A 12,796-nucleotide genomic window follows, 5' to 3' on the forward strand; every position below is an offset into this window, starting at 1 on the left:
ATAATGGATGCCTGTACTTACATAATATTTTCCAATGTAATTTTTTTTTTAAAAACTAACTTTAATTTCGAAAGTTTAGCCTGGCAATACTATGAACGTCATTTATTTCAGCGGGAATGCGAAATTTTCATCCTCGGTTTTTGACATAGGTACCTAACAATATTATCACAATTATTTATATCGATTGTACTTACAAAAAATGCCACGAACTCACTATCCGATGGCTGGAAGTTCCAAAAAAAGACGTAGGAGAAAAGATGGAAATATTAATACATTAAAAACACAAAGGTTTGAAATTATTATTTTATAATTTGACATAATTATACATAGTTGAAAAAACCACATTTCACAGAAAATTTTGGTTCACAATATTTATTTATCTTGCAAAAGGAAGTTTTGCGTATTACTTATTAATACACACAATTAAGTATAATGATCATTTGTACTTATATTATTTTTATATTATGTTTGTGCCATGTCTTATTCGAAATTAGTGTGTCTGTGACAAAAATTATAATCTGGTACAATAATTAATAGCAGCTATACATTTTGTTTTCTGTTAACTATCTACTAAACTAATATTTTTGAATGTATTATAGTATTGATATATTGCCGAAGACTATGCCTGAGCATGGAAATCCTCAAAGCATACTACCTGAACCAGAATTTCATCCCACATTTGAACACGAACACGAAGAATTTATTATAGAAAATGAAATTGAAGATTCAAGCCCTAAATTCCGTGTAGAAGGCCGTAGAATTATAGACTTTTCATATTTTTTCCAACAACTTCAATTAATTAGCCACCATGATTCTCCATTTAATTGTAATTTATCACATTTAGAAATTTTTGGGGAAAATCGGGATAACTTTAGTAGTACATTTTTTATTCAATGTAAACTTTGTGGTAAAAAATTAAAATTATATACCACTGAAATGAACAAAAACAAAATGAATCTGTGTGACGCATTTGTATCCAGTATAATCAGTATCGGCAGTGGATTTTCAAATCTGGAAGAAATGTGTTCAGCAATTGACGTACCATCGATTACAGCAAGAACATACAGAAAGAGTCAACAGAAGGTGTACGAGTGGTTTGAAGAAACCAAAAATAAGAGTATGGAAAACGCTGCGAAAGAAGAGCGACAACTTGCAATCGAAAATGGTGACGTCGATTCTTCTGGTATTCCCATGATATCAGTTGTTGCAGACGGCTGTTGGTCGAAACGTTCATACAGATGCAATTATTCCGCAGCATCTGGCGCTGCCACGATCATTGGTCAAAGAACCGGAAAGATTTTGTACATGTCAGTGAAAAATAAATATTGCGATTTGTGCGCCAAAGCTAAAAATATCCCTGCTCAACAACATAAATGCTTTTTAAATTATACCGGTCCGTCAGGTGGAATGGAATCTACAGCAATATTAGAAGGCTTTAAAGAATCTATTAATACACATGGATTGATTTATTCAAAATTGATTGCTGATGGAGATTCCAGCACATACACAAAAATTCTTGATTGTCACCCTTATCCGAATGTAACTGTCGAGAAAGTTGAATGTAAAAACCATTTAATTAGAAATTATTGTGGCAAAATAGAGGCATTAACCAAAGACACAAGATATCCCTTGAATGTAAGAAAAATCATTGCGTCAAGAAAAAGACGTCTGCGGAAAGCCGTCATAGGTGCAATCAAGTATAGAAAACTACAAGATAGTACTTTCGAAGAAAAGGTTATCGCTCTGAAAAAAGATTTATTTAATGGACCGCACCATGTTTTTGGAGACCATACTTCTTGTCTACCATATTTTTGTACAAATGAACCAAATACAGAGGACATGCTTGATGTAAATTATGTACCAGCATTAAAAGAATGCAGTCTATTTTCTCAATTAATGATATATAATTCTCGTTTGGTGCTAAATTCAAAAAGTTTAATTTATAATTTTTCTACTAATATTTCAGAATCTTTTAATAACATGATTGCAAAATTTGTAGGCGGCAAGAGAATTAACTACTCTCAAAGACAATCGTACATGGGACGATGTGCAGCGGCGGTAATCGCATTTAATACAAATAAGTTACATTGCACAATTCAAAAACAAGTTTATAAAAATAGCCCAAAAGCCTTCATAAATCGCTTAGAATCAAGAAGGTTGAAAATAAATAAAAAAAAAATAGGAAAATCTTGGCGAAAACCAATACATACTGTTCCTTTATCTAATCCAGATTATGGAGAGAGTTGCCAAAAACCTGATATGGACAAAAATCAATATCAATTGTTAAAAGAAACTTTTTTGAAAAAACTCAAACTGACAAACTATGAGAGGAGGGATATAGAAAGACGCACCGTATTACAATCTGAATGTGCAGAATGGCTAGAAAGGCGACGAAACCTTCTTACTGCCTCTGTTTTTGGTAAGGTGTGTAAGCGGCGAGAAAATACAAAATTTGGGCCTTTGGTAAAACGTTTATTATATAGCCAATCATTAGCCAACGTGAAAGCGGTAAAATATGGTAAAGAAAATGAATCAATAGCTTTACAACAGCTTAGTGTACAAGAACGGATTAAGATTGAGAGATGTGGATTGTTTATCGATGATGTGTATGATTTTATCGGTGCAACGCCAGATGGCATCAGCGATGATGATACAATTATTGAAATAAAATGTCCTTTCTCAGCTGCTGGAATAAGTGCAGATGAAGCTATTGTACAGAAAAAAATTAAATTTTGGAAAGTAGATAAAGACAGGAATATGGTAATAGATAAAAATCACGATTGGTACTTCCAGATTCAGGGGTAGCTTCATATTACTAAGAAAGATGTCTGTTTATTTGGAGTTTGGACGGGACATAATTTTCCTGTTAAAATAGAATTAATCAAAAAAGACGAGACATTTTGGATTGAAAAGATTGAAAAAAAGATATATCACTTTTATATGAATTGTCTACTGCCAGAAATAGTAGATCCCAGAACCAGTAGATCTATGAATATTAGAGAACCAGAAAGGCTGAATTTCTAAATTTTTATTTTAAATTTTATTATGCTTAATATATTTTCAACAAGTCTATATTACATCACTATTTTATAGTTCATCAAGATATATCTAATTTACTAATATAGTTTACTGTTACGAGACACCCAGAACGAGTGTAATTTTATGAAATTCAAAATAATATGTATACTTACATCTAAATAATGATACCTGATCTTGCTGGCGATTCCACTGCGCCATATTTTGTATAAGCATTCGTCTCTGCAGCCGTGAGTTTTGGTTCCGTGTAAAAAGTACATTTTGTTCTCAAGGTCAAAAACCAAATTGGTTGTGCCAATGGCTTATAACCATTCCTCATAAATGATTATAACTGATATCACCTCATGATCAGTGCCACGCACGAGTTAACTCGCGGGATCTTTTAAACGTCATAACTTCTGAATGAACTGTTTGTGTATATTTTCTTAACAATATTTATCATTTTAGTGTGAAAATATTCACGTTAAACATGTTGATTTGGTAAATTTTCACAAATATTTATCATTCTATTCTTATTTCATATTTTTTAAGGGATTCATTTTATTCCAAAAATAACTGACCTACAAGTACCCACCTGGTAAAAATTGAATTTGGATTGGATGGAATTTCCTAGTAGATGTTCCAACTAAACAACATGACGCTTTCTATATATTATTTACTGTTAGTTTTGAAATTATTGTATTTGAAATAAATAATGTATCAATAATACACATAGAAATCAATAGATATATAAAATAGATATCACAGTTTAAAAATCAGAAAGATCAATGCATATTACCATTGTTTATGTTACAATATAAAACAACATTTATCATTAAACGTAGGTACCAAGAAAAATAGACTTCATTAAAATGTGTCAATATAGTATATACCCGATATAATTATATAAATTATTATATTGTTAATTACTCTGTGGGGTCCATATATACTGCTTCAATTGTAATTTAATTTTACAGTATAATTATTTATGTTAAGTACTTGATTTACTTATTATATGTACAAATGTAATATACTTACCTACTTATTAGGATATATCTTGGTGAATTTTAAAATAAGAGGAAATTAAATGGAGGTCATCGTGTCTAACTAGATGTCTAACTAGACGTTGTTAAGTCTTATATAAATATTTATACATTATTAAATTGTTTTTCTGTTTTTTATTGATGTAAAGACATGGCATGTATTCAAAGTAATAACAAATTAGCTGTGTACTATTTATTTAACTTATATTAAAACCCCAAGATTGATTTCGTCTTACGACATATTTTATTCTTCTAAGTTTTACTATGACATTGTAATATGAACCATGGATATAGTATAGCACTTAAAAAAATCAAAACTGGTAATATATTATTTCAATATTTAATAGTCAATTTTCATTTGAAGTCAGCATTTAATTACTGGTATAACACATAATTATTAACTGATATCTACAACTTCAGATGGACAAATTAATTGATATATCATATTATCAGTTTTCATTTCCTTTCAACAATGTATTCATTCTAGCAGCTATTTTAAATATCTTACTAGTTTTTATGTCATGGCACCTTACAAAGGCTCCGAGCAACCGTATACTGAGCTTCGAGAACAGATGTTTACGACGGATACTGGGTGTGCGGTAATTTTAGAAGTAACGGGAGATAAAAGAACGCACCAAATAGCCTCGCATCACGTTGAGAGTGAATACGCAACTTTGTACCTGGCCCGGCCACGTGCTGCGAGTGCCTGAAGAGAATCCCAATCTGGTTTGCCTGTTCTTCAAGCCAACCGGATTCCGGCGTCCTGGATGGCCGCTAAATACTATCTATATAGCATATCTGGCGGAGTTACGGGCTGCTAGTATGACCTGGAACGATGCAAAAAAACTAGAGTGACAGAGATTCTTGGAGGCGCCGCATTGTATCCATATGCTGCAACTAAGATGCAGATATAGCCGAAGAGAAGAATTAATATACAGCATCTAGAAAACTTAAAGTCTTTGAAATGGTGTTAGAAAGACAATGTTTCTAATATCAAAGTGATATTGAGGATGAAAAAGAAAAGACTTGGAGAGTAAGCTCTACCAAATGACATACCTGATATGATACAAGTAACTGATATGCAAAATTATATTATATTTTAGAATATTATGAATCAATTTAGCAACTTTTATATCATTATCGATAATAAATTTAGTGCAAAAATGTAATTATAAAATTGTTTTATTTTTTAAATATGTATGCGAGATAGACATAGCTATAGGTTACAAACATTAGTCACTTTATATTTACCTTTTGTAATTGTACTATTAAATCTATAAAATGGGTATATATGCTTGATGGTCTACGTCATAAATAATATTATATGAATCACGCCATGTTCGGATCGTACGCCGAAAGTCGGATTTATTTCATTATTAATTAAAAGATTTATTTCATTCCATCTTATTCATATGAAACCGTCGACAAGCAAAGATCTCGGTAGACATTTTCTCCATCTGCAAAAAACATAACATATGAACTGTTAATAGTGTGATTTTTAATCTTTTATAGTGTGCGACTGTTTGAAGAATGGTAATTAAAACGGATTAGTGATAATACAAAGCATCAAAAAAGATTGATTAACTAAAATAAAGTAATCAGGTAGGTAACATGTTTAATAACAACTAGAACGCCTTAGATTATATCAAACAAATAAATATGAAATCACAGGCATTCTCGCAATAACCTCTAAACTAACCACGCAACTAATGTAGACTAAGAAAACAATAAATTAACACTTGAATAATATATGCAAAACACACAGAATACTACTACAGTAATAAATAACATAATATTGTACTTACAGATAGTGTTTCTTATTCCTGATATAAAACACAATTCCTTCGTTAGGTATCTTGCAATTTGCTATCAACATAATCTGACAGCAGAGAGTTTTTTCTATTAGTCTATGGCCAAAAATACGGATTTACTTGGCCGGCTAAAAAAAAGATTTTAATATAGCAAGAACATTTTGAATATGCGACAAATAAATAAAAGTATATATAATATAGTTGTTAAAAAAATCTGTGTACATTATAAAATATATTTAATATTATAAATACATATATTTTTTAAATTCATGTTATAATTTGTAAACGACGAAGCACGTCAGCTAATACGCATAGTAAATGTTTAAACTTTGGTAATCAAATTCGAATGTGACAGAAAGAGAAAGAAAAACTTTTTAATCATATTAGCATGCGTAAAAGAGATGTAACATAATATCACTTTCACTTTAAAAATCATACCTAGTATTCAATGTCATAGTTCAACTTTAAATGAAAAAACAGAAACTCTAGGTAAGCATGTGTGCCCTTACGCCACCTACCGCCTTTTGCCTCACCATCAAATATTACTCGACCGAATAATTGTGGTATGGAAGAGGGTTGATTCCCCTTTTCTGGAAGCATATTTGACAAGTCCTTCAATTTTGAAAATTAAAAGCGGAATTTAAATAATAATTCGACATTGCCTGAACACAGTTGATAATACGAGGGTGGGTCAATAATTCCTTAGAAAAAATCATTAAAACAGTTTTTATTTTTGTATTTTTTTTTAATTTCTCAACATAATCTCCTTGGAGCTCAATACACTTGGTTAGACGTTTCTCAATTTTTTTTAAACCGTCAGAAAAATAAGTTTTCGGAAGGTCCTCAAAATAAGCATTTGTCCGATCGATGACTTCTTCATTTGAAAAAAAACGTTGTCCACTTAGCCATTTTTTTAAGTTTGGGAAAAGGAAAAAGTCACTGGGGGCTAAATCTGGCGAATACGGTGGGTGGTCGACCAATTCGAACTTCAATTCTTCAATTTTAGCCATTGATCGTAAACATGTGTGAACACGGGCATTGTCCTGATGAAAGAGGATTTTTTTCCTGTTTAAATGAGGCCGTTTTTCTTCAATTTCGTTTTTTAGCTGGTCCAATAAAGATGCATAATAATCCCCTGTTATTGTTTTTCCTTTTTCCAAATAGTCAACGAAAATAATTTCACGTGCATCCCAAAATACAGTAGCCATAACCTTACCAGCTGATTTTACGGTTTTCGCCTTCTTTGGACATGGTTTGTCTTCGCAATCCACTGCTTTGACTGTTCTTTCGTCTCGGGAGTATAGTGGTGTATCCATGTTTCATCTACAGTCACAAAGCGACGAAAAAATTCATCCGGATTGCGTTGCATGAGTGACAACAGGGCTTTAGAGGCCACCACCCTATTGCGTTTATTGTCGACTGTGAGCAAACGCGGCACCCATCTTGCAGACATATTTTTCATGCCCAATTTGTCATGTAAAATAGAAATGACGCTACCTTTTGAGATCCCTGTAACCTCAATTATCTCACTCAACTTTAATCTTCGGTCACTTAACACCATATCGTGGATTTTATTGATCATTTGTGGTGTAGTCCCCTCTACAGGACGTCCTGGACGTGGTTCATCCTTTGTTGATGTACGACCACGTTTAAATTCATTTAACCAGTTATAAATAGTTGCAAGTGAAGGAGCAGATATGCCGTGAACTAAATCCAACTCATTTTTTATTTCCTTTGCTGTTAACCCTTTTATATTAAAATGTTTAATAACAGCTCTAAACTCAATTTTCTCCATTTTCCATTTTTCCATTTTCCACAAGCAATTTTTTTTTTAAATGTACGAGAAACACACAACAACCTGACGCATACCTTCGCAGCATACTGAATCGGTAGTGCCGCTGCATGAAAACAAACCGCTTACAGTACTAGTCGCGCCACCTGTCGGCTTTTCTAAGGACTTATTGACCCACCCTCGTACCATCTTATGTTTTAATTCAATTTACTGGTTGAGCATATATGAAGAACTGTGCGAAAAAGCAAATAGAATTATTAAAAATATAAATAACGCGTGTGGTATTTCGAAATAAGTCAATAAATGCAAAACACTGAAAAGTATCACGGTCGTTGATCGACAGAGTGACTAAGAAGTTAGGGTCAGCTTAGCAACTAATTTATTCCGTGTCGTTGTGGGTTCTTTCGCGGACATCTATGTGTACAAAAAACACTGACCGGTTCGACAATAATAAATTTGATCTGAAATAGTATATTTTATTATCAGGCATAGGTTTTGACTTTGAAAAAATATATCAGTAGGTATCAACAATTTTTGTGTTTATCACAGAACTGATTATTTTGTGTTTGGTGATTATTTTTACTTAACAGTGTTAGTAAATTTGCGGGAAAGATATTTTTTGTTGCATTAAACATTTGTGATTTTAAAACAAATGCAAAAAACGAATATTGGCAGCCGTATCTAAAGATAAAAATAACTTTTTAAATACAACGTTTTTAAATTTTCTGTTGAACCATATAAACTTGACTTGACTAGCTTAAACGATCAAAAAAATTGTACTTGATATGTCATATTGATTTCTATAGTAACGCACGTATATATTATTAATTTAGTTGCTAGGACCCCAGACCCCTAGCAACCAATAATGGTGTCGAAATAACTTTTCATACAAAATAGAATTAACTGAAAATGAATTCAATTCTACTTAAAGATGGCTAAAACTATTTAAAAAATGCACTGTCGTCGTGTTATGATATATTCTAAAAGTTTCAAATGTCTAACTAGTCAACACGCGCCAAAAATTTACTCTAATAATAAAAAAAGTCGCAAGTTTACTTCAAGATTATTAAAAGTTTAAAATATATGTTTGTGCGATACAATTTTTGATTACAGTTCGTCGAAATTAAATACTTTGAGTAGATGTAAGTAGGTACTCAACAATACGCTTAATACTATTGTTAATTTTACCTCGCGGAACAACATTTGGGAAACGTTACTGAAAGTATCACACTGTCGTTAACGTTAGCGATACGTAGGGGGACCCGCCAACAATCTTGGCCTGGAGGCTCAGCTTAATAAGGATGTGGGGGCCATGGATTGCATTGTCCGGTAGAATCAACATATCCTTCAAATGTTGTTATATGATTAAACCGACGGTTCTGATCGTATACATAATTAGGGAGCCGCACTTTATTTTTTGATTCATCTACTTGATCTACTAGTTTCTAGAAAATTCATGGTACCAAGCCGGAAAGTAGTCGTGGCTTTCACTCCTCACCTCGTAATTGATGGACATTACGCATCCGCCTCCATAATATGATATATATACACGGTGTATTTTGTGATTCGTCTACCCGAAAAGATAGTATACGCGAAAAGTCATATTGGCAGTTTCGGGAGTGGTCGTGGATTCAACTCCTCACATCCTCACTTGGAATGACAATGGCACTGTGCGAGCACCTTAGTTTCGTATATATATGAGAGACACAGACTTTGAATATTATTTAAAGTCATTGGCTTCAAGAATATGCACGGTTCCAGGTTTAGGCAGTTTATTGGTATCGTTGTTTTTTTATATCTACATAGGTATCATAACGCATGAGCCTTAAAGTACTATACACAGTGTACTAGTATTTTGGTTGTGAAATAAAGTTTTGTTGTTAATTCTATGATAAATAGTGTTTTAGTAGATAATTAGGGCACATAAGTCATGCAGACTTGATCGTTTGGTGTTAGCATCATTCTTCTTCTTCCTCGTCGGAACATAATGGGCGAGGATCGTGACCTGAACAGGCCCCTTTTTGTGTATACATGATTCCAACACAACATATCGATAGAGGAGATACCCGTATCAAAAGTAGGGATTTCAATACCGAATGAAAATGTCAATACCGGTTTATCGGTATTTCTAATTGAATACCGGTATTTCTTATACATAAAAAAACAAAAGTAGGTGCTTATCAATAAACATATAGCTATTAAAATCTTTTAAACATATTATTTTATAGCAAAAACCTACATAGGTACCTACATTTTTATTATGTTGACATTTAAAATTACGTATTGATCATAATTGTAGAACTAGTGATTTTTTACAAATAATTTGAATATATTGATAATTTTAACAAAACCCCTTAAAAGTATATCAAGGGCAAATAAGTCCGGCTGCAGGAAAAGCTTCTTAAATTCAACGCTTGTACAGGCATCAATAATTATAGAATAATCGAACATTTTTGTCACGGATGTTATCTATTTCGAAATAATATTATGATAATTCATTGCTACAATAACTATTACCATAATACTTAAATATATTTGATGAAATTTGTTTTATTATTTTTTCACCTCTGTTAGATTCACTCAATATATTTATATTTTAGCAGCACATAACTTATAACTTGAATCGTGCCCATTTTTTGAATAATAAAATGCCTAATTCTTGTCAAATGTGGGATCAAAAAGATTATAAAATATATTTTTTATCGTAAATACGTCACTATATAATGTTAACATTAATTTTATTAATGGTTTTGTAAATGCGTTTAAAAATTAATAAACCTAAAAAATCTTGACACCACTGCACATGGATGTACTGAAATATGATCATATTCTAAAACATTAGAGCGAGAGCTTTAAAAGAATACTATTTTATGTAATAAAAATACTTTATGCAGTCATCAAATGTTTAAAATAAATATAAAAGATAATAAGGCTTCAAAATTATATAAATAGATTATCTACAACGTTTAAGGAATGTCCAGGGTTATGCTCTGAAAAACCATAAAAGCACCATTTTAACCTACGCTGAGCATGTGGGCCCTTAATGAATAATCATATAAATAAATTGTGTTGGATCGGCGCGCGCAACTTCCATCACACGCCAAATGCGTTACATCGGTGTCACATGCCAAAAATACAATGATCTGTTTTCCCAAACGCCTCAAAAGAAGTATAACTTCAAAAAAAAATTATGCAGACAACATAATAAAACTTAATATAAGTATTATGCATCGGATTCTCTAGAGCCGATTGTATTAAATTGTCATGTCATTATTAAGACTAGGGTTGTATGTTCAAATTTAAATTTATTTATTTTACATACAAGTAAGTGTTACAGTTTTCCAAATAAACATACAGGGTAATATGAGTAAATAATAAAATAAGAAAAAGTGCACGGAAGCACACAGAGTGAACAAGATTGATAGACACTATCTTTAAAACTAATAAAACAACGTCCACCTAAATTCACCCTCACGTAAGTGGAATATATAAATATCCGAAGCAATTTCATTAAATATAGTTATTGCCCTCCCAATTGGCATTACAAATGGCAGGTTAGTTCTGCACCTTGGGAGAATAAACAACGGATGCCCCCGATTCCTAAGATAATTAATTATCAGAGACACACAAGCCAATATGTACCACCAAGAATGGAAGAGTTTCCATTTGCTATGTCATGTTATGAAGATTTATTTCGTGCACATTTCATGACATATTATGTCATGTAAGTTAGAATAATTCTGTATTCGGCTAATTAAGATCGTTTAGTTTTTTTCCGGCCGTATATATTGGTTGGAAATTTTCATTAAGCGACCGAAAAATTGTTCCCTCATTTTGTCGGAGTGTCCTCGTATTTCGATACACGTAGGTACCTATTATGTCGAGATATAACGATTATGTAAGGCTGCTTTTCGCAGATACGCTTATAACGCATGCATGTTGAATGTGATTACTTCCTTTGCTTTACTTTAATTTGAAATAGATGGATACATTTTCTATGATAGCCGACCCAGAGCAGTGAATGTCTAGTGAACAGTGTCGTCTCTGGTTTTTTTTTCAGTTACATATTGATTACAAAAATTTAAAATATAATAATGAAAAGTTATTGCAACCAGCAAAGTTTCCATTGTTTGGGTGTGGTAATGGAACTAAGGTATGCAGTCCCAGAGATTTCTTAAATACTCAAGTCCCAAGATTGAAAGATAGTTTAAGGACATGTTTTATTAAAAAAAATAACGAAAATACCGAATAATAGATATTTTAATCGAGTTACAAGATCGGAACTAACATGTACAATAATAAAACTACCCACGTAAATAATAAAGGTGTTACTAAATGTGAGATATTATGCTTTTTTTACCATAAAAAATATTATTGTGTCCTTACCAGACAATGAAAAAATGGGCAAAATTTCATTTACCTTCGTCCAATAATTGAAAAAATAATAAATATATCTCGCTTCCCAATATTATATAATATATACCTATATATATTAAAATCACGTATGTACCTACAACCGAGAGGCAAGGTGATTTAAATACAAAACGATAAAGACCAGTTTTCTTCGTGAGAATAATCACGAGAATATAATGTATTTTTACAACGTTTTTATTAGCTCGTATTCTTGTTTGTCCAGTACAAATCTTGCAATCGATTTTTAACTACTTTCTCGACTAGCTAGACATTTGAAACTTTTAGAATATATCAGAACACGGTGCCAATGCATTATTTTAATACTTTTAGCCATCTTTAAGCAGAATTGAATTAATTTTCAGTTAATTTGGTTTTGTATGGAAAGTTATTTCAAAAAAATCCGTAAAAAGTTAAAGGATATTGTTGCTTACTAAGGGGATGGTCCTAGCAACTAAATTATTAATATATACGTGCCTTACTATGGAAATCAAAATGAAATGTCAAAATGACATTTCAGTATTCTATATTTGTTTGTTTTTTATTTAATTAATATCAAGTACAAGTTTGAGCATACTCATACTTTATTATTAATAATTATATAATTCAATAGAAAATTTAAAAAAGGTTGTAAGTATATAAAAAGTTCTTTTTATCTTGTAATTATTTAGTATTTTTAATATAAGTATGCATGTAAATTCACCCGATAGGGAATGTGAGTAAAG

General features: G+C 31.7%; 1 long non-coding RNA gene across 1 annotated transcript; it reads right to left on the reverse strand.

Moving 5' to 3' along the window:
• Positions 1-4,279: 4,279 nt before the first annotated feature.
• On the reverse strand, positions 4,280-5,939 carry LOC147063162 (uncharacterized). The gene is made up of 3 exons (XR_015072078.1): positions 5,864-5,939; positions 5,310-5,515; positions 4,280-4,885 (listed from the first exon to the last, which is right to left on the reverse strand). It is a non-coding gene; the product is annotated as an uncharacterized LOC147063162 (long non-coding RNA).
• Between the last annotated feature and the right edge of the window lie 6,857 nt (positions 5,940-12,796).

Source organism: Rhyacophila brunnea, unplaced genomic scaffold (genome assembly GCF_057557595.1).
Source record: "Rhyacophila brunnea isolate RB1 unplaced genomic scaffold, BYU_Rbru_1.0 scaffold_9, whole genome shotgun sequence".
Lineage (NCBI taxonomy): Eukaryota > Metazoa > Arthropoda > Insecta > Trichoptera > Rhyacophilidae > Rhyacophila > Rhyacophila brunnea.